This window comes from Pocillopora verrucosa, chromosome 11 (assembly GCF_036669915.1).
Source record: "Pocillopora verrucosa isolate sample1 chromosome 11, ASM3666991v2, whole genome shotgun sequence".
In the NCBI taxonomy this organism is placed as follows: domain Eukaryota; kingdom Metazoa; phylum Cnidaria; class Anthozoa; order Scleractinia; family Pocilloporidae; genus Pocillopora; species Pocillopora verrucosa.
Genome location: NC_089322.1, coordinates 16,404,611 through 16,428,757, shown reverse-complemented (window position 1 = coordinate 16,428,757; position 24,147 = coordinate 16,404,611). Strand labels below are relative to the sequence as shown.

Below are 24,147 nucleotides of genomic sequence, written 5' to 3'. Positions count from 1 at the left end.
AATACACCCTGAACACAGCAGTTTTGAGGCATGATTTTCTTATTAGCACAAGTTAAACACTTAAATCGTGGCCCTCGATACCTCGTTCTCGAAGCATCGAGGATTAAGGATTGAGGGTTATTGAGAGCTCTCAACATTTAAAGCCGCCGAAGACCCTTTCTTGAGCTCTTGTGGATGACATCGAAAATGTAACGCAGTGACTAAATGCTAGACAGCCGGGTACGGTATCAAACAGACTAAATACCCGGCAGTCAAAAATTTTCACGCAATTTCCGCCGCAAGGTTCTTTCAAACTTCTTATTAAGAATATCAAATGTTTGTTGAGGAATGTCAAGCGATTCCAGAAATATATTTGGTTTTTTGGTGGACAAATTCTCTGCGCTTGTGCATACTATAATATCGTTCGGTTGTCGACAACTTGGAAATTCTACGCTTCTTATCAGAGGGCTCACACTATTTTGCGAAACGAAACAAAACGAAACGAAACCAAATGAGAGCGTGATAACAAAACTAAAGGAATAATGCAGATGTATTTTCTAATTAGGTAAAGATAACTTTCACACGAATTTTGAAGTAATCGTTCATTAACAAGAGGGATTTTTATTCATTTCGCTAATGGATATTTTGCGAAATATATTTTAATACGGCTTAAGAAATAAAAGGAGGCCAACATCTTTGGTGATATATTAATTTGTGACATGAAAGAGGTCACGTTGTCACAGCAGGGTGAGAATTGTCCATTTCGCAAAATAGTAACTCTCCTAAAATTACTATACTATTTTGCGAAACACAGTTTAATACGGCTTAAGAGGAGGCCAACATCTTTGGTGATATACTAATTTGTAATATCAAAATGTATTTTTGTGACACGAAAGAGTCAATAGTCCATTTCGCAAAATAGTCCCTCTTCAAAAATTACTACTTTGCGAAATGAATAAAAATGCTTGGTTGTCGTCACTGAAATTCTACGCTTCTGATCATACCGCCGGGCTCGGTCTCAAATAGACTAAATGCCCGGCAGTCAGAAATTTTCATCAAAATGCCACTGAAAGGCTCCTTCAAACTTCTAAAGAGTAGCAGATGTTTGTTTAGAAATGTCAAGCGATGCTAAAAATTGCATTGGTTTTTCAGTGATCAAGCTTGAACCACATGAACATGTCATAAAGCTTGGGAGGTCAGGCTAGTTTCATTCAATATGTTGTCTTCGTGACAGCAAGGGCCAGAATGCAGTATGTCAGAACACCTTCAGTTTTGAAAAAAAATTGGCGGGAAACAGTACAAAAAAAACCTCAAATAAACCTATTGATAATCCAGTAATCGATGTTTGTTTAGATTTCCCGAGTGATTCTAAAATTATTCAGAGGACAAATTTTCCGAGCTGATCGAACCACAAAATCGCTCGATTTGCCGACTCTTGAACAGACTGCCGGGTGTCCTAGCGGATTTGGACCCCACAACAAAACTGAGTGAAAACATCACCCTTGACGTTCTAATAGAATTAGATAATACTTTACGTTCTAGTGCGTACTAAAGTATGTTTTTGATTCAAAACATGCGACTGGCAGCTGGAAATGACCCGTCGGATGTTTCTTTTGACCAAGGGAAAATGCGCAAGCATTCAGTTTAATGTTGGGAGGAAGGTCGTTTTTAACCTTTTCCGCGATAGTCGAACACCGCTGGATTCAATTCGAGACAAACTTTTGACATTAAATTATTTTGTTTTTGTTCAATGTCCGAGTGGTGGGACGACATGGTACAGTGCAAGGTGTGCGAGGAATGGTTGCACATGAGCTACGAGGGATTTAAGACTGCCCCGGAGGGCGAGTGGCTCTGCACTGTCTGCAGAACTCTAGACTCTAAACGTCTTCGTAATTGTAAAGGTGTTATTTCGGATTCCTCAACGGTTAATATTCGTTAAAATTAGAAAATAAGATTGAGTTCAATGTAATAGTCTCCACTTTTGTTAAGACTTAGACATTTCTCAATAAACATCTGATACTCTTAAGAAGTTTGAAAGAACCTTTCAGTGGAAGTTGCGTGATAATTTCTGACTGCCGGGCATTTAGTCTATTTGAGACCGTGCCCGGCTGCCGGGCATTTAGTCACAGCCAAAATATAAAAGTGACAAGCTCGCTCCTCGTAACACACTCCGGTAGCAAGAAATCGTTTGTATTCCTAAATTGTGTGATATCTAAGGGGTTGGGAAAGCATCTCAATTTTTATATGTGTTCATTCAGAGGTTCGCCATAATTTATTTAAAAACACACGTAAGAACGCTTTCTGAAATTGGTAAAAAGTACTCTTTCTTTCTTAATGGGTGATATTTCTCAAGTCCAGACCAGAGCCCAGTTGTATGTAGGTTGGATAACGCTATCCAACAGATAAATCGCTATCCGGCGGATAAGTGAATGCAAAACATGTAGCGTTGTCCACCGTATAACGATTTATCTAACGAAAAAGAAAAGATCGTAGGACAGAGCTTTTAGAATACACTAATTGATACTCTAAACATTTTAAACGGCTAAAATCTGGTAAATGATTCTGTCTAGTGAGAAAAGGTGAACAAAACGCAACGAATACCACCTTGATTAGCGTTCGGTCAACGTGTTAGTGATTAACTCTTTTTGAAAAATTGATTTCTGTTCTTTTATATTTGAGTTTAGAGAACTTAAACTAGTTCAAACCTGTATGAACATTTCAAACCAAACTACATAATTTTATTTAGCGTAACCGGCGATATCAGCACTAGACTTCGGACACTCCTCCCTCCTTTTCCCTCCCTTCACGAAGCCTGTGAATGGCATAGAATCTACAAGCCCATTATTTCTATGGGCACACGCTTTTTTTTTTTCGCAGCTGGCGCGGTTTTCGCGTGATACAAACAGGTCTCTTAGCATTCAGTAGGAAATTCAGATAAAGTCTCGACACTTGGTCTTGTTTATTGCAGTGTGGTACTTCATTGTTGGAACAAGAACTACAAAATAGGTTTGCTAGTCTAATTGACAAGTTTAAGAAGTATAATGAGTGGGGGCCTTTTTCTCGAATGTCTAAAGAGACCTGTGAAGATGTTCTGTTTACATTCAAGATGGGCTTTTCAAAAGTTTGAAAATTATAAAGTAAAACTATCCGCAAAAGATAGAAAATGGACTGGCTACTTCTCTGCTCTTTAAATATTAACTATAAAATATGGTTTGGGGTCCGTTAAGTTACTGGTACTTTCAAGAAACAAGCCCCTGAACGTAATACATGAAGATGGCCCTACCCCTTTGGCGAAAATTTCTTTTTGACCTTGGTAGGAAGATAATAGTCTTGCTGCAGAATCAGAAAAAAAAAAACTGGGGTTTGATCTTGATCCAGCTTTAAAGTTAAAGACAACTTGAAATAGTATCCACTAAGGAGGCGAAAGAGGCATAAGATGTTGTTGTTGTTTATTTCTGCATAAACCCACACCGCCCCTTGAAAAAAATTTCCAGAGAACTGACCTCTCTGTCTAGTACCCTTCTAAGTCAAGTGGCCCTATCTCCATCTTTACTACCCATGCACCCATACCTCAGTACTTCACTTGGTGATACAGGCTCTCATTGCCCATTCCTTCCTTAAGATAACCCTCTTCATTCAGAATCATTCTACATTTAGGAACACAGTCTGTTCACACAGTGTATGCACCAAATAACAGATTTTGCCCCTAATGCTTTCATTGTTCGAAATTTTGAACGTTTGATTTAAAACCTAAAGCATAACAATTCTAGATAAGCCCTTTCTACATTACTAAGCCAGTAACAGGCATGGAAGCATGACAATGATGGGGAAAAAAAAGCCGCCTTCTTTGAATCACAGTCCAGTTACTCGAAATATTTTTTATAACCCTGGAAAGGCATTACTTGGCCGCAGATTAATACGAGTTTATCCGCAAGTATCAACAATATTTCTCACTCCTGAGAAATGTTATGAACTTGTATCCACCAGTGGACAAATAATGTTCTGTTCAGTCTAGATCCATAGTTACTGAATATGTATCAAAACACAATTTTCAAACACATAAGAACGTCGAATGCACAAAACACCAGCACATAAAATCAGCTCGCAGAAAAGCTACTTCAACCTCCAACTAAATGTAAAACAAGTTCTCATTCCAAACATACAGCAAAGCTCGGTATAAATAGTTTATTGGTCTACTTGCAGTTTCTGATATTCCCTTAGTAACTTTATATGATATGTACACACACGCGGATATAAAATACTGTATTCTCAAAGAGTGCATTTCAACTGGGTGTCCTACAACCAAATCCAAAGTGATCACAACTGCTAATAATCGAGCACTTTTCAACTGGGTATCGAAAAATCAAAACCCAATTAATCACAACTGTTAATCAGAACAAAAGGTTACCATGATTATTAACTAGGGAGGACTCAAAGTAGAAACAGGCAACCTCCCAAATGCGCGGGAAAACGCGGGTGACCAAGTCGTTATTGTTTTTAGTTTTACATTTGATTGGTTGAGATTGTAACGCGAGTTTTCTGGACCAATCACAAAACAAAGTGAAAGAAAACAAAGCAATCCGGCACCACTTTCGATACTCAGCTGGAAACTGCTCTAACAAAGGAATATAACAAAAGGCCAAAGATAACTCAGAGAAAAAACTGGCAAAGAGCCTGAAGTACTGGAAATACATGAATGGCCCAACTCCACAATTAATCTTGATATAGCTCCTATCTAATTGGACGAGAGGGTGGCATAGGCTTTCTAAACTAATAACAGACTAAAGTCAAGTTAAACCAATGCAGTCCATGACAACTTTTTACACTCAATTGAAAATTTATGTTAGAGTTTACAACATTACCATGTACAAGGACTAGTCTGAAAAGGAATTCTGAACATGACCAACGACTAAGTCTCTAGATACTGACGCTGTATTACGCTACTCATTTGGTCTGATCTGTAAAGCGATTTTCTGTTGGTTATCCAGGCATTCTCGTAGTTTATTCTCAGTCATCGTCAGCATTTGTTCCAAAATTGAAACCTTCTGCAAGAAAAAGTGGCTCAATGAATATGACAATCTCTCTCTAACACTGAAAAATGTCTTAAATCCAAGTTTCTAAATGACTGGTAAAAAGATCTAGCAAAAAATGAATGCACGAAAGCCGTGCCCACCGTTTCATAGTCTTGTATCTTGGTTAAGGAAGGGTGCTTTAAAATGGACATTGATTCGTAGTTGATATCTGTAAACTTTTCATCGCGCCACAACTTTTGCTCTTTTCCCCCTAACATGGGTCCTCCTTCAACCTCTAGCATTCTCCCAAATGCATGGCAGCATGATGGGGTCTTCAACAGGAGTGCATCCCCATCAACCCCCAAGTCTCTTAATTTCTGAAATACCACCCTTTTCAGAAATGTTTCCACGACAAACCTGTGTTAGCACATCCAGCTAGCCCACAATTAGCTCCAGTGTCATGCTCAGTTGTGGAGGAATATTTCTTCTTTCCAAGGGTGTGGTAAGGGGAGGCTGTGTAGCTGGAATGCCTCCCAAACCATCAGCCTTCCCAGTCCTCCCTGTTACTTCATCTAATTTGCTCTGTCTCTGAAGAATGAAAATTTGAAAGAAAACATCTTGGTTAACAAACCTCTTAAACTGAACCAAGTCAGGTGGAAGGGGTTCTCGTGAACATTACATCTCAGCTTTCAAGAAATGCAATCTGGCTAAGTCAAAAAATAATTCTCAACAGCCTACCTCATCCAAAGATGAGTTTTTAGTACAACAAAAAAGATAATTTATTCACCACTCATGCAGCCATTCTCGTCGCCCAGTAACACAAACAAGTAAATTTATTCATAATGCATTCAGTAAGATATTTCTTTTAACAATGGTCAATTTTATACGAACCTGAAGAATAACAAACGACAATTTATTGATTGCAATTGAACTGAATGAAGCCTTGTAACACTGTTAACTGTATTTTAGAATAAAATTTTCACTGAATACATCGGTCAGTTACGTTTGTTTTGTCATTTGTGGAGGCAATGAAAGGGCTTAAGTGCGTGGACATCATGTGCGAATGCAATTCCCTCAAAAATTTTGTCTTTAACTGATAACAAGTAATCACATGAGCCCTCTGGCCCATGCGATTACATACACATAATGTATAACCAATATCTAGTTGCTTTCTTAAACTTGTGATTGACAAAACCGACTCCCGCTTCGTACTGTCCAATTTAGTCAATCACCTGTATGATTACAGACTGGATTGGACTCCACTCAGTACTATTACTATAATTAATTAAAAGCACAAACAATGACATTGCTGAAGTGATGAATCAACAATTCTTTGAACTCTCCTTGAAAAATTAGAAGGCAAGTTTCTGATCCTAGCCATTTTCTTTCAAATTGTATTGCGACACGTGACATGTCAAAATCTTCCGTAAATTTTTGGAATGTAAATTTCTTTCCCTTTGAAGTCTGTGACCAAAATCTGGTCATCTAGCATTGTGGTAACACTCCAGGGCCATCCAAATTGAATATTAGTACTTGTCTTTCTAATGAAAGTTCCTTCCAATGTCAACTGTTGAATGCGATTATTCTCTCATAGGATAATGTTATGTTTGTCAACACATAAGCCACACGGCACATTACTCTGTCCAGCACCGTTTCCTTTCCCTCCAAACTTGTACAGGAACCGTCCTCTCCCATCAAACACTTTCACACAGTTATTATTGCAGTCAGTTGCAAAGAACTTTTCCTCGTAACAAACGCAGCTGAGTGGATGATTCAGCCTTTCTGGGTCACTGTCTCCAAACTTAAACACAGGTTCACCATCAATTGAAAACACCTCAATTCTGCTGTTATTATAATCCGCTACAACAATAAAACGTTCATCACTTGTAAAACAAACACTTGCGAGATTCTCAAACTCTCCATCTCCAATTCCCAGTTTTCCAACGCTTTTCACAAAGTTCCCTGTCTGTACATTTAGCTGCTGTATTCGGTGATTACATTGATCATTCCTCCGCCACCGGAATTTCGTCATCGTTTAGGAATGTGACGTTGACTGGTTTGTTTAATTGTCCATCCTCGTCTCCATAAGAACCAAGTTTTTCCACAAACTTCCTGTCTCATCAAATACCAGGATACAGTGACTATTCATATCAGCCACAGCAAGAACACCTTTACTGTTCACTGCAATGCCGGCAAGACCTTGTTGCCTACTTCTCTGAAAGTCCAACTTGCCCACAACATTTAACTCTCGTGCTTTAACCTGATTAGAAAATGGATTCTTGGCAAGTTGCTGTTTCATATGTACCTGGTGCTTTCGCTACAAATTTTTCCTGGAAACCTCCATCTTCTTTTTCACTTGTAACCAAACTCCTCACCTGATTCGCAGGATCTATATGTACTTCACACGATCTGTGTGCTAAATGTTTCTGATTTATCCTTCACTTATTTTGGGACAAATTAGTAGCTCTGCTTCTACAGCAGCTTGAAAATTCTGATCCAGTCCTTCCATGGTCGATCCTTGTACATCTGTTTCGCTGAATTTCGTAAATCCCAGACTCAAACTCTGTGGTTCGCATGTCGACACAAATTCTACACACGCGCTTACCGGAAGTGCTGGCATTGTCGTCTTGATGAGGTCCTCAGTAGATTCTTTCTTCCACATTCTTCTTGTTTTGCATTATGTCTGAGCTGGAGCTTCTTTCAACCAGGTTGTTACTGAATTCAAATGCTTGGTCAAGTTGCTTTTCCAAAGAGACAACCGATGCTTTTCCAGAATGTAATTTCTCAATCCTTGACACGCGAGTCTTCTCGAGGGCAGTAATGGCTCCACGCTCCAATTAGCGAAGCTTTCCCATCATCTGTTCAGTTGCTTGGGAAACTTGGCATTTAGCGGCGGTAATGTTCATTTCCAACTGAGCTTCCGTCTTCTAAATTTACGAATAACACCTCGACAAGCCTCTTTCTTCCCTTTCAACAGCACGGCTCGTGCGATTATCTTTGCTTTTTTATCATCCGCTGCCTTTTCAAGCGGAACAATGTCGTGGATTTTGTGATCTGTGGTGATGAAAACTTGACATACACATCTTTGACAGTCCACGCAAAAAAACCGAGTCACATCTCTTTTGTGGTAATTCTCGTGATACTTAACGGAGCAAAACGACTGCCATTTTAACAAGGCCTTGTAGCCTGCGGCTTGAAAGTGATGCACTGGCGTGACTTTGTGTCCCTCAAACATAGTTTCTCGAAACACTTCGCGTGCTTTCACACTGTCGAGGCACATAAACTTCTCGCAATCGAAGCAGTAGTTGATCTCAGTGCTCTTCTTCTGGCATGTACTAGAGCTGATCTCATTTCCTTCGCCATTGCGTCGAACGGCAAGAAGACTTTCTCTTTCGCTTTCTTTCAGGGATGCAAAGTTGTGCCTTACACTTGGGGCATGGATACAGCCCTTGATTTTGTCTCGTCAGTGTATGTCTTTGCGGGTGATGATGACTGGCCCCAGGAGAATAACTATTAACCCTTTATAATTAGCCCTTAAGAGTGACTCGCATCTAATTTCCCCTTACTGTATCACCCCTGAATCAGACATGAAAGTCGTTAGAACAAAGGAAATGATCACCAACTAAAGCAGCTCTTGACTGTAACACAAATTCTCCTTGTCAGCCTCTTTAAAAATTTATGAAGACTGTTATGATGTAATGTTTTCTTTATCACGTGACTCACCTCGTGCATGTCAAGAGTAACCCTTGTACCGTTGTTACTTCGCCGCCATAAAAAACCAAGTTGAGTTTGTACCTCCGGAGTCATTATTTCCCCACTAAACACTACAAAGACCATTATGGAGAATATTTATACTGATGTTATGGGGTAAAAGGTACCTAAGGAATTGAAGACATGGCAGGCCCAACTTCCAACACTTCTGGGTGAACTAAAAATAAAAAAAAATATTTTACAAGATTGACAGGTCTATCTGCATTCAGAGGGAAGTTCAGTCTTGACACTTGGTCTTGTTTGATGCAGTCTGGTACTTGATTGTAGGAACAAAAACTACAAAATGGGTTTGCCAGTCTAATTGACAAGTTTAAGGAATATCCTGGTAACTTAAGAGGCCTGTAAAGCAGTTCTGTTTTCATTCAAGATGGGCTTTTCAAAATTTTTAAAATTATACAGCAAAGCTATCAGGAAAAGATAGAAAATGGACTGGTTAGGGTATCCCAACCTGCTTCTCTATTCTTTCAACACCCTTGCAAAAACAATCCTATTTTATTTATATTTTATGTCTATTTTAATGTTATCCCATCTATTTTATACTATTTTATTCCCTCAGACTTGTATTTTATTGCTATTTTACCTGATAGGGAAAGGAAAGCCACTATTTTAATTGTGTTTTACTTATATTTTAAACCTATTTTAAAGCAAGATTGAACAAGGTGGTGTATTTTATTTCTATTTTCTCTAAACAAGTGGAAAGATAACCAGCACAACAGACTATTTTACTCCTATTTTTATTTCCTACATGAGTAAAATAGTGATAAAATAGGCTGTTTTATATATATTTTCTGCTGATAGGACATGCTATGGCCATTTCCTTTGGAAAATATGAAAAAATAGGTTATCAAAGAAAATGTTGAGTAATTACAAAATAGGTCTAAAATAGACTGTTTTATTTCTATTTTTTGAGGTGGATTCTACTCCACAGCAAAATATGTATTAAATAGCCTATTTTAATTCTATTTTCTACAAAGTATCCCAGACCCACAATATTTAAAACAGCAATTAGACGCTGGGCGTGAAATTGCGCCTATTACAAGCGCCAATGCGACTAAATTTTACACTTTGGCGACCAAATCCTGGAAATTAGTCGCCAAATTGGAGACTAGAATGTTTCATCATAACCTTAACAAGAGATACTGAGTGAATTAAAAAGATTTGCAAAGATAAATCCGCGGCAAACTTCCTCGTTAAGTTCGTTTCCAAAACGCAACACATGCATCTTGATCGATAACTAGACGCCGTCTTGGATTTAGGTGAGCTCTAATGTTTCGCCCCATGTAAGGTAATCCAGGACAGTATTAGATTCTGGATTCCACGCTGTGGATTCCGGATTCCAGGTGCTGCATTCCGGATTCTACCGCTGCAGATTCCGGATTCCAAAACACAAAAGATTCCAGATTTTAGTTTCTGATTTGCCCCTAATTTTCGCATTTCGCTTTCTAGGAATGACTTCAATGGCGGATTTCTCTATTGAAGGACATGTTTGTGAATGCATGTTAGTCTATTCATATTTCCATAACAACATTTGATAATTATGAGAAATGTATAACAGCAAATTAAGGGATAAATGTTTGACTGTCCGTCACTTAAGTCCAATGTCCATTCATTCCACATCTTTTCAGCAACTCTGAAGAGGCGAGGCCGCATTTCTTTCGTACAGGTTCCTCGAGGTTCTTCAAGTGATTTAACAGTAACAAAGAACTAATAGTTCAAATCTTTACTTATCATTTTAAATTTGTAAATAACTGTTAGACTAAAATGTTTTTCTAGTGCAGCATAACATTGTTCCGACCGGGAAAAGATGGCCATTTTTTAAATATAAAATTGACGTAGAACTGCAAGAAAACAGCTCGAAAATATTTCCCTATCATCCCAAATTACTTTTTAAACTTTCCTTTTAAACAAAAACCGTGGTATTGAAGAAATAATGTAAACTGGAATATAATTTTAATAACATTCCTAGTAAATCGCGGACAGAAAAGCTTTTTTTCCTAGATGTAATTGGCGATGATGTTCGACGACGGATTGCGCATAAAACGGTGTTAAACCAATTTAACTATACTTAAACCTTTGAAAAATCGCGAAAGATCTTCATATACAAGGTAATTTTTGAAGAATAACAGATTCTCTTTTCTATACTTCCTTTTTTCTTTAAAAGGTTAGCCAAGTCATGTCGCATTACGACGGCTATGAATCCTTCAGAGCAATGATTCTATAAGGTTTCAGATGGCCCGCCATCTTCGTCATCAGGGTCACCATTAGCAAGCCTGCAGAGCCTATTGTCCTCCTCAGACGTTAGAGTGATGCTTGAACCCTTGGCAGTGAATCCCAAAACTCGGTTTAGAGTGCAGTTGGGTGAGTTCCGATATTGTATATCGTCTATCCCAGTGTCCACCTTGTAGTACGCTAAAGATCTTTTCCCAAACTTAATTTTGGAGGGTCTATCTAGAACGCTGACAGCTTAAAAAAGGTTTTGTTTGTCTTTGAAAATGGCGATCAACTTTTTCTCACTTGGCTACCACTTTGAAGAATTAAGGAGCCAAGTGGCTATCAGAAAAAAAATTAATTTCACGCCCCGAGACGTGTAGTGCAATAACCAGTCACATTTTATTCCTATTTTATTTGTGAATTCAAGCTTGACTAACAATGTATTGTTGTTCTATATTACAAAATAGAATTTTAAGGCAGCTGTTTGGCACCTGCACCAATCATATCTTCACTATATACACTCATGGAAATTCAAAAGTTACACTGATTCTGTGTTAACAAGAGAAAGACGGGTTCAAAATTGAAAACGTCAGGCCGACGTTTTTCATTTGCTTTGTTGTAGCTTTCAAGTTTCCGTTTAAGTTTCTTTCTTTGCCAAAGAGTTGAACGCGAAGGCTTGCCTTTAGCGTCGAATCTCCACTTTTTATTGCCCGGATCGTCGCTTGGGTCATGTTTAACTGAAACTGATCAACAAATCGATCAGCACAGCAACCAAGCTTGCTCAGAAGTGGGCTTTGAGTCTTTATTTCCTCGACAACTTTCGGCCACAAATCGTGTATTTGTAATACGATCGATTCTTGTCCATTATTGCTACATAGAGTGAGTTCACATTATTTATATCGTCGTCATAACATGGATCTAAGGTTGAAGTCAGCATGTACTTACGCGCTTCTCTTGAAACTGCAATCGGGCAAGCCAGTGGATTCTCTTTACTAGCCAATGACAATTCCCAAAAGATCCACGTGATCACGTCCGAAATCAGAAACAAAGAAGACTCCATTTCGCGCTCATCTTTGAATGCACTTTTCAACGGTTGATAGCTCGTGCTTCGTGTTATTTCTTTACTTAACTGTTTTACCTTATATGACATTTCTAAAGATGGGTTTTATTGTGGTTCAATGAGAAAACGAGAAGAGCGTGAGTTTGTAGGTGAAAAGGAAGTCGTTGGCGCCGTGGTGTTAAAAGAAGGGACAACAGTTGACATATCGACTGGTACGAACAAGGGTCGAATGGCCATTTATAAAGCTACGAATTTGAAAGTTGAGGTGAGTAAAAATTGCGATATTCGTTACGTGATCAAAATCTTACCAAAGAAATAGATATAACGGCTTGAATTAAGCTTACATAACGCTCAGCGCAACTGAAACTCAAATAATTCTGAGAATGGAAACAGTCACTTGCATGCCACAGTTTCTTAAGTTTACACTTTACAATGAAATAAATCTGGTAAAATTTTCGCACAGCCCATGCTAAATTATGCATTCAGTTCTTGGATAGAGAAAACAATTACAAAAACAATAGATTGCCTTTGGGAAAACAGATTTTTTTTTATACAGTAGTATGGGGCCGTGCGGAAATTTTACCATAAATCTATCAGTAAGGTTTCAAGATTACTTTGTTAGTTTCGAAGCGCGTAACTTGTGTACTTTCCTGTTATGTTTGTTCCAGTCTATTATTTCTTCGTTGGTTAATGATTATTACTTAATAAGTTTTTTTTATTTCAATCAGTTTCATTTAAGCACACGTACCAAATATTGTGTTTCATATTTCATTTTGTCTGCTATTCACGTACGATCCGCTATCGGCGATTTTATCTACAATCATTAGGAGCTAGACCAAAGTATGTTTTCTTTATTTCACATTTAAGATATTTCCCTTTCTTTTGATACGGACATCGATTTATTTTTCGCTTTCAGTTCACTTTATAATCGCTTCATTGTTAATTAGGCTAGTGTTACATTTCTCAGGGATATTTTCTTAGTTTAGTTTCTGCTGCATTTTCTTTTAGTTTGGACCACACAAATTCAGCTACAACGTTACCATCAATCATAATTACGCTATCTTCAATCTTACCTCGCCCTCTTCATCTGTGATTTCACTCCGATCTCCTTAATTTCGTTTGTAATTTTGATTACGTACTTCATTTGATTAAACCGTGAATTATATTGTGCGTTCGGATTGTCTTCTCCGCTACACTAGTAACCTTTGAAGGTTACATACTTTAGTCACGTTTTGGAACATTCTAGATTCATAAAACAAACTGTGATTAACCAAACCTGATAACATAAAGAAGCCCTCCTTGATAAAAAACAAAATAATATATTCAGCCCTTTTTTTTAAATTAAAATCTATGGAAGAGATGTGCTAACTCCAAGATGAAAGTCATTCAAAATAGCAGAAGTTCCAATCCCAGTGCACTTTGTTAAATTAGGATTCCAATGAATGCCCTTTTCCTTATAGCTATCTAAGGCTTTGTCTGAGCTCATAATTTTTTTTTTATGCCATGGAATCCAGATACAAAATGGAAAGGCTTCTTGTAGACTCATTCAAGGCCTGCAGAGAAAGCTGTAAGCCTAGGAAAAAAAGGCAAACACCAGCTTAGGATAACTTCATTCTAATTTATTGTTACAGTTACAACAAGATTTTAATTGAGGATAATTCTCATGAAGTTTTCCAGAGAAGAAAAAGAAATCAAATTCTGTCCTAACATTACTACTTGTTTATGTTAAAATACAATCAAAATATTTTACATGTAAACCTAAGTGAAGTGTGTAAATAAATTTCATTGAATACTTGAATTTTTAGTTGGGATTTTTAAATTTTTAGTATTTATTTCATGTTAGTTGCCTCAATTTTTGCTTAAAATTTCCAGTAATTCTTAACATTCCTAGAAATTCCTGAAAATTCCTAGGAATTTCTGGCAAGTTTTTAGATTTATAAGCCTTTTAGGGAAGGTCGTTGGTGCTCTGTTGGCTATTAACTTGGAATTTCTGGGAATTTCTAGGTTTTTAGAACCAGTGTTGTTATAGTTTGGAATTCCTAGGAATTCCCTTTTTGAATTTACCATGAAAATTCACACCTGCTATTCCTAAGAATTACATTTTTTCCTTGGAATTGCATATACATGAGGCTCTACTTTAAACCTATTATAAGTGTATTTTTATCCTATTTTTTCAAGTTTTTTTCCTATTTTATCCCTGTTTTATGTCTATTTTATGTCTCTTATAACTATTTTATATATTTATTCCTATTTTTTCCTCCTTTATTCCTATTTTATGTATATTTTAAACCTATTTTAAATGTAGGTATTTATATCCTATTTTTCCCAATTTTTTGTATTTTTTCTCTATTTTATGTCTATTTTCTTTTCTAACTAATGTTTCATTAATGCTATTTTAATCCTATTTTATCATCAAATTGCATTCCCCTTTTTCTCCATTTAAAGCTATTTTAAAGTTATCTATACAGTAGTTATGCCTTGCCAACCAGACTATTTTTTTACCATTTTTTGTTTCAGAATAATAGGTTTAAAATAGTTTTAAAATAATTTTAAAATAGTCTGGAAAATAAGGAAAAAATTGTTTAAAAAATAGATATAAAATAGGCACTATTTTAGTATATTAACTTTAAAATATGATTTGGGGCCCTTTAAGTTACTGGTACTTTCAGGAAACAGGTCCATGAACTAAATGTATAAAGATGGCCTTACGCCTTAAGCGAAAATTTTTTTTTTGACCCTTAGCAGAAAGATGATAATCTTGAAGCAAAATCAGTAATACAAAACTAGGGTTTGATCTTGATCCTGCCTAAGTGTTACAGACAAAATAGTATCCACTAAGGAGGCAAAAGAGCATAAGGTTGTTGTTTATTTCTGCATCTTTCTATGATCTAAGCCCACTCCGTTTCGGAACCCAGTCTGTTCAAACAGTGTACACACCAAATAAGACATTTTGCCCCCTAATGCCGTCATTGTTTGGCCTTTTGAAAGTTTGATGTAAAAAATAATACATAATAATTCTAGATAAGCCCTTTCTACACAGAAGGCAGGTTTACTAGGTGCCCTAGTAACTTTATATGATATGTACATCTGGATATAAAACACTTTATTCTCAAAGGGTGCATTTCAACTGAGTGTCCTACAACCCAATCCAAAGTGATCACAACTGCCAATCATCGAGCACTTTTCAATTGAGTATCAAAAAACCCAAACCAAAGTAATCACAACTGCCATTCAGAACAAAAGGTTACCTTAATTATTAGCCAAAGAGAACTCAGAGTAAAAACAGACAACCTCCTTTAAAAACATGGAAAAACACCAATGACCAGGTCATGATTGATTTTAGTTTTAAATTTCCTTGGTTGAGATTGTAACACAAGTTTTCTGGACCAATCACACAATGAAGTAAAGCAAAACCAAAGCAATCCAGCATCACTTTTGGTACTCAGTTGGAAACTGTTCTAACAAAAGAAACATAACAAAAGGCCAAAGACAACTCAAAGAAAAACTGGCGGAGCCCGAAGCGCTGGAAATACACAAATGGCCCACCTAATTGGTCAAGAGGGCAGCATAGGCTTTCTAAACCAATAACAGACTAAAGTTGAGATAAACCAATGCAATCCATGACCACTTTTGACACTCAATTGTAAATTTATTTTACAGTTTACAACACTACCATACAAGGAATATTCTTAACAGATTCTGAACATGACTAATGATGGTCTCTAGATACTGATGCTGTATTGCGCTTCTCATTAGGTCTGATCTGAAGAGTGATTTTCTGTTGGTTATCCAAGCATTCTCACAGTTTATTCTCAGTCATCATTAGCCTTTGTTCCAAAATTGAAGCTGTCTGCAAGAAAAAGTGGCTCGATAAATATGACAATCTTTCCCCTACACTGAAAAATGTCTTTAAAAAATCAAATATTATTGTGTCCAAGCCCAAGTTAATTCATCTCCACATTGGACAAAATGTTTGCCTTGTCACTGTACAACAAAAAGAAATCATATGAGACTGTTCATGACCTTTTTTCAAACTGCTGTTTCAGAAATGAACCTTATCTTGTGATCAGGTGTTCCTTTTACCAGGTGGATGGGGTCATTAGGAGAAGTGCATCCCCACCCCATGGCTCTTGATTTCTAAAATACTTCCCTGTTCAGAAATGTTTCCACAACAAACCTGTGTGAGCACATCCAGCTGGCCAACAATGTACTCCAGTGTCATGCTCAGTTGTAGAGGAATATCTCTTTTTTCCAGGGGTGTGGTAAGGGGAAGCCGAGTAGCCGGAATGCCTCCTAAGCCATCAGCCTCCCCAGTCCTCCCTGTTACTTCATCTAATTTTCTCTTTCTCTGAAGAATGAAAAATTTACAAGAAAACACCTTGGTTAACTTGGCATTTAAACTGAACCAAGTAAGGTGGGAGGGGGGTCTTGCAAACATTACATCCTAGCCATCAACTGATACAATCAAAGTCAAAAAATAGTCCTAACTAGCCTACTTCATCCAAAGAAGAGTTTTTAGTACAACAAAAAAGAATCGATCTATTACTCATGCAAGCATTCTTGTTGCACAGTAACACACATTTGCAAAACAACCAAGTAAATCTATTCACAATGTATTTAGTAGGATATTTGTTTTAACAATGGTCTATGCTATACGAACCTAAAGGATAAGCACTGTAGAACAGTTCATGAATACAGTGGAAAAATTCCTATAATATCAGTAATTCATTCAATCAATTTACATTTTCATAATACTTAAGGAACTTGTTCATGAAAACTCCTGCATGCATAAAATATCTAAAGAGTAATAACTTGATGCATCCAAGACTCCTCAGTCTATAAACAGTTTCTGATCACATTTCACATGCAATTCCTCCAAAAGCTACCGAGCACTATGAAATTGTTTAATTGTTTACAGCGTAATCATGCAAGCTTCTATCCAAAAGTGATAATTTAAAAATTCTAAATAAAAGCATGATCCATCTGATGACCAAGTTGCTATTATCAAACTTAACTAAAAGTCTTCCAAAATATGCTCATGAAAAAGTCTTCTTGCTAAAAAAATGTAAAGTTGACATGTAAAAGTTATCAACACCAATTAACACTAATCAGTGCCACTGTACAGTTATTTGCAAAAATGTATATTTTGCCTTTACAACACTCCAAAGTCTTTAACAATTAAAAAGCTTAATCACATTTGAAATCAATTTAATCAAAACTAAAACAAATTCTCCCACATGTTTGGTTATCACCAGCTTATTTGAGTGCCAATAAGACAGTGCAGGCAACATACTTGTAATTGCATAAAAATTATTGAATAGTAGAGTAGACACATCATGCTTGTGAAAGTGGACAGTGTGTATCATATGCATGTGCAGTTATGGTGCATTTTGGAGAGTCAATGTTGTTTTTTTATGTTATCAGATGTGGGGCAAAATTACTGAATGCTGACTGGCTGAGACAGAGGGCATTTTTTCTTAATCACCACAGCATTTTTAATAATTAAGAGGGCACAATTACTTGATGCTGATTAACCCTTTAACTCCCAATATGTCATTAGTAATTATCCTGACTGTCTGCTATACAATTCTTCTGATGTTACTTCTGAGAATTTGATATTGGATCAACTAATGATCGCCTAATTGATACTTTTCTTGGTTCTCATCACATGTCTTCTTGATTTTGTATTGATATTGTAAGGAGAAATTCTGTCTTGGTGAGTCATGGGAGTTAAAGGGTTAAGCCTTTTTGTTGTTTGCTGCAATGATTTATTGATTGTAATTTATCTAAATGAAGCCATGTAACAATGTTACCTGTATTTTGAGAATAAAATGTTCATTGAGTCCTTTGGTCAGTTATGCTTGTTTTGACATTTGTGACAGCAACGAAAGGGCTTAAATGCTAGGACATTGTGGGAAATTGCAATTTCCTAAAAAATATTGCCTTTTCAGTGATAAGCAAGTCATTGCAAGAGCCCTTGGGCCCATGCAATTACAGACACATAATGTATAACCGATGATTAGTTGCTTTCTTAAACTTGTGATTAACAAAATGAATTAACAAAATAATAAAACTTGAAAATATCCACAAAAGGTTTGCCTGTCAAGAATTAATTTTTACTTTCAAAATTGGGCATTCAATTCAGAATGTAAACTTCTTTCCCTTTGAAGTCTGTGACCAAAATCCGATCATCTAGCATTGGGGTAACACTCCAAGGCGCTTTAAATTGAATATTAGTATTTGTCTTTCCAATGAAAGTTCCTTCCAACGTAAACTGTTGAATGCGATTATTCCCCCTCTCACATAAGAAAACGTTATGTTTGTCAACACATATGCCAAACGGCTGATTCAACTGTCCATCACCGTTTCCTTTTTCTCCAAACTTGTACAAAAACTGTCCTTTCTCATCAAACACTTCCACGCAGTTATTATAGAGATCAGTTACAACGAACTTTTCCTCATAACAAACGCAGCTGAGAGGATGATCTAGTCTTTCAGGACCGCTGTCTCCAAACTTAAACACAGGTTCACCGTCCATTGTAAAAACCTTAATCCTGCTGTTCTCGTACTCCGCTACAACGATGAAACGTCCATCACTTGTAACACAAACACTTGCAGGATTCTTTAACTCTCCATCTCCACTTCCCTTTTTTCAAAGCTTTTCACAAAGTTCCCTGTATGTACATTCAACTGCTGTATTCGGTGATTACATTCATCTGCCACCAGAATCTCATCATCGTTTAGGAATGTGACGCCTATTGGTGTGTTTAGTTGTCCATCCTTGTCTCCATAAGAACCTAGTTTTCGCACAAATTTTCCTGTATCATCAAATACCAGGATACAGTGACCTTTAAGATCAGCCACAGCAGTAACACCATAACTGTTCACTGCAATGCCGGCAGGACCTTGGAGCATTTCTCTCTGAAAGTCCAACTTGCCTACAACATTTAACTCTCGTACTTTTACCAGAATAGAAAATGGACTCTTGGCAAGTTTCTGTCCATTTATCTTCACTTTCATTTTATAAGTACCTGGTACTTTCGCTACAAATTTTGCTTGGAAATTTCCATCTTCTTTCTCACTCGTCGCCAAACTCCTCACCTGATCCGCAGGGTCCAAGTGTATTTCAACACGATCTGTGTGCCGAGTGTTTCTGATTTCTCCTTCGCTTGTTTTGGGACAAATTAGTAGCTCTGCCTCTATACCAGCTTGAAAATTCTGATCCAGTCCTTCAACGGTCGATCCTTGCACATCTGTTTCGCCGAATTTCGTAAATCCCAGACTCAAACTCTCTGGTTCACATGTCGACACAAACTCCACACTCGAGTTAACCAGAAGTACAGGCATTGTGGTCTCGATGAGGTCTTCGGTTCGTTCTTCTACATTTTTCTTGTTTTGCATTATGTCTGAACTTGAGCCTCTTTCAACCAGGTTGTTACTGAACTCAAATGCTTGGTCAAGTTGCTTTTCCAAAGAGACAACCAATGCTTTTCCAGAATGTAATTTCTCCATCCTTGACACGCGAGTCTTCTCGAGGGCAGAAATGGCTTCACGCTCCAGTTGACGAAGCTTTCCCATCATCTGTTCGGTTACTTGAGAGACTTGGCGTTTAGCTGTGGTAATGTTCGTTTCCAACTCAAGTTCCGTCTTCTCAAATTCACGAATAACACCTCGGCAAGCCTCTTTCTTCCCTTTGACCAGCTGTACTCTGGCAATGATGTTTGCTTTTTCATCGTCCGCTGCCTTTTCAAGCGGAACAACGTCGTGGCTTTTGTGATCTGTGACAATGCAAACTTGACATATACACCTCTGACAGTCCACGCAATAAAAACGAATCACATCTTTTTTGTGGTAATTCTCTGAGCAAAATGACTGCCGTTTGAACAAAGCCTCGTAGTCTGTAGCTTGAAACTTTTGCACTGGTGTGACTTTGTGTCCCTCAAACATAGTTTCTCGAAACACTTCGTGTGCTTTCACACAGTCGGGGCACATAAACTTCTCACAATCAAAACAGTAGTTGATCTCAGCGCTCTTCTTCTGGCATGTACTACAGCTGATCTCGCTTCCTTCGCCACCGCGTCGAACAGCAAGAAGACTCAACAAACTGTTGTGCAGAAAACTGCTTGGCAGATCATCAAAGTGATTTCCTTCAGGGATGCGAATTTGTGCCTGACACACAGGGCATGGATAAACACCTTGGTTTTGTCTCGCTAGTGCATGTCTCTCTAGGCATTCACAACAGAACGTATGAAGACAAGCAATGGTCTTCGGTTTCGTGTAAGTATCCGAACAAATCGAACATGTTACATGCTCTTTGAGGTTTTTCAGAAGTGACTCCATGATCACGAATTGTACAGAGAAACACAGCCCTGTTTTGTTTGAGGTTCCGAGAAACTGACTTGGATTAGAATTCTATTTAAAGCAGCGAATTAGATCTCTGTAGGATTGCGTGATCTTCGCGCAGTGATTGACGGAGTGACATTGCAATTTTTTTAACCGAATGTCTTCGTTCTGTAGACCGAATGTGTCGCTCTAGCCACTGTATCACGAAGAACAACATGCTACGAAGGTTTGGAAATAAACCATCTACCTCATTTTATCATTGCAACATTTAGCGCCGTTTAGTGAGTTTAGGATTAAGCAAACCTTGTTTTACTCCACAAGAAAAATAAACAGTGTTCTATTAAAGGTAGCGAATCGGACCTCTTAAGAAGAGATCTCGTGTTCTCTAGTGCGGTATTTGATAGCTTCAGTTTTGGATTTCAGTGTTTCTGAGGAAGCGTGAGAGAGTAACCATAAACAGTTGTCTAGTTTTCATGTGCTGTCACGAGAGACTAACGGAAAGGGAAAATCTGCATTCTTATGAGGACGGAAACTAGCTTCTAAAGGTTGTAACTTATTTTGAATCGCTTCCGTATTGCATTTGGTGCGGATCGTGGACTAGGATCAATGTCAGGGGAACTGCGTCCCTACCATTTTAAAAATAAAAGATAGTAGGGCAAAGTTTTAATAATACACTGATTTATATTCTCGCTTTTTTAAACTGCTAAAATCTGGCTAATGATTCTGTCTCGAGACGAAAAAGGTGAACAATACGTAACAAATATCACATTGACAGCGTTCGGTCAAAGTGTTAATGATTAACTCTTTTTAAAAAATTGGCGCCGGCTCTGTTTTATTTGAGTTTAGAGACCTTAAACTAGTTCAAACCTGTATGAACATTTCAAACCAAACTACAGCATTTATTTAGCGTAACCAGCGAAGTCTACGGGCAGTCCCTCCTTTTCGGCAAAGTCCGTTACGCGAGTCGAAAAAAGTCAGTGAAGAAAAAATTGTTAATGCTCACTCCCAGGGCTCAGAGCGGCGCGTGAACATCTTCTCTTTTTTCAGCTCTGATTTTTTTTCTTTTAACTCGCGCAACGGACTTCGCCCAAAAGGGAAAAAACCGCTTGGCTGCAGTTATTCGCAGCCACACTATTTTCAGTTCATTCTTGTGACCATGCAACTGTCAAACATCAGCCTTCCGGTTCAACAAATGTAAACGGAGTGCGAGAATGGGGGGAAGGGATAATGGCTGAAAAAAAGGGACTCAATTGAGAGGAGATGAAGGAGTCACCTTCTTAACTAAGCTTTTCTCTTTTCAAGCGCTCGGTGACAGCCTAACAGAGGATGAGGCTGGTGTGGTCTCGCCTTCTGTCCATAACTGTTCGCATAAAATTCGTGTTCTTTAAATACCCTGCAGCTCTTTCCTTCTCTCGCGCTCTGAACAATGATTGAAGATAAAATACAAAGTCTGTGAATAACAGAATCTAAAACCCTAGTATTTCTATGGGCACTTCGCTTTTTTCACGCAGCCCGCGCGCTTTTCGCGTGACACAAACCGGTCATGCGCAATTTCTTCCCCTTACCATCTCCACCTGAACAGACTTTGAAAGGCAAACGCTATATTTCTACCCTTCCTAAATGCAAAGTAACAGAAGCAGCGCTTTCAGTGAGATTAAGTTTGGGAAAAGGAAAATCACTATTTATCGATAGGAGGGGTTATAGTGGGGGGAATCAGCATTCGCCAACAGAGTATTAAAGGGGACTATAGAAAATTGACTGCTAATGAGAAGGGGGATCATAGAAATATTGCATGGGGGGGGGGGGGGGGGGCTGGGGTTATAGTGGGGGGAATCAGCATTCGCCAACAGAGAAGGGGAATCATAGAAATATTGCAAAACCTTATGGAGAGATCAGGTAAATTTCATTGAGACACAACCAAAATCCTCCAACCCTATCTACCCCCACCATGATAAATAATCACCAGCCCCAGAGGAAAAAGGGGGGGAATCAGCATTCGCCGACAGAGTATCGAGGGGGACTATAGAAAATTGACTACTAGTGAGAAGGGGGATCATAAAAATATTGCATGGGGGGAGGCCAGGGGTTATAGTGGGGGAAATCTACTGTCACCAACAGAGTATTAAAGGGGACTATAGAAAATTGACTGTGAATGAGAAGGAGGATCATAAAAATATCACAGGGGGGAGTCCAGGGGGTTATAGCGGGGGAAATCTACTGTCACCAACAGAGTATTAAAGGGGGGAGGCGGGGGGGTTATAGTGGGGGAAATCTACTGTCACCAACAGAGTATTAAAGGGGACTATAGAAAATTGACTGTGAATGAGAAGGAGGATCATAAAAATATCACAGGGGGGAGGCCAGGGGGTTATAGCGGGGGAAATCTACTGTCACCAACCGAGTATTAAAGGGGACTATAGAAAATTGACTGTGAATGAGAAGGGGGATCATAAAAATATCACAGGGGGGAGGCCAGGGGGTTATAGTGGGGGAAATCTACTGTCACCAACAGAGTATTAAAGGGGAATATAGAAAATTGATTGCAAATGAAGAGGGGGATCATAAAAATATCACAGGGGGGAGGCCAGGGGGTTATAGTGGGGGAAATCTACTGTCACCAACAGAGTATTAAAGGGGAATATAGAAAATTGACTGTGAATGAGAAGGAGGATCATTAAAATATCAGGGGGGAGGCCAGGGGGTTATAGTGGGGGAAATCTACTGTCACCAACAGAGTATTAAAGGGGACTATAGAAAATTGACTGTGAATGAGAAGGAGGATCATAAAAATATCACAGGGGGGAGGCCAGGGGGTTATAGTGGGGGAAATCTACTGTCACCAACAGAGTATTAAAGGGGAATATAGAAAATTGACTGCAAATGAGAAGGGGGATCATAAAAATATCACAGGGGGGAGGCCAGGGGGTTATAGTGGGGGAAATCTACTGTCACCAACAGAGTATTAAAGGGGACTATAGAAGATTGACTGTGAATGAGAAGGGGGATCATAAAAATATCACAGGGGGGAGGCGGGGGGGTTATAGTGGGGGAAATCTACTGTCACCAACAGAGTATTAAAGGGAACTATAGAAGATTGACTGTGAATGAGAAGGAGGATCATAAAAATATCACAGGGGGGAGGCCAGGGGGTTATAGTGGGGGAAATCTACTGTCACCAACAGAGTATTTAAGGGAACTATAGAAGATTGACTGTGAATGAGAAGGAGGATCATAAAAATATCATGGGGGAGGCCAGGGGGTTATAGTGGGGGAAATCTACTGTCACCAACAGAGTATTAAAGGGGAATATAGAAAATTGACTGCAAATGAGAAGGGGGATCATAAAAATATCACAGGGGGGAGGCCAGGGGGTTATAGTGGGGGAAATCTACTGTCACCAACAGAGTATTAAAGGGAACAATAGAAAATTGACTGTGAATGAGAAGGAGGATCATAAAAATATCACAGGGGGGAGGCCAGGGGGTTATAGTGGGGGAATTCTACTGTCACCAACAGAGTATTAAAGGGGAATATAGAAAATTGACTGTGAATGAGAAGGGGGATCATAAAAATATCACAGGGGGGAGGCCAGGGGGTTATAGTGGGGGAAATCTACTGTCACCAACAGAGTATTAAAGGGAACAATAGAAAATTGACTGTGAATGAGAAGGAGGATCATAAAAATATCAGGGGGGAGGTGGGGGGGTTATAGTGGGGGAAATCTACTGTCACCAACAGAGTATTAAAGGGGACTATAGAAAATTGACTGTG

At 38.3% G+C, this 24,147-nt stretch overlaps 1 pseudogene; it reads right to left on the bottom strand.

Moving 5' to 3' along the window:
• Positions 1-17,693: 17,693 nt before the first annotated feature.
• LOC131794969 (E3 ubiquitin-protein ligase TRIM71-like) lies at positions 17,694-22,084 on the bottom strand (annotated as a pseudogene).
• Positions 22,085-24,147: the final 2,063 nt, after the last annotated feature.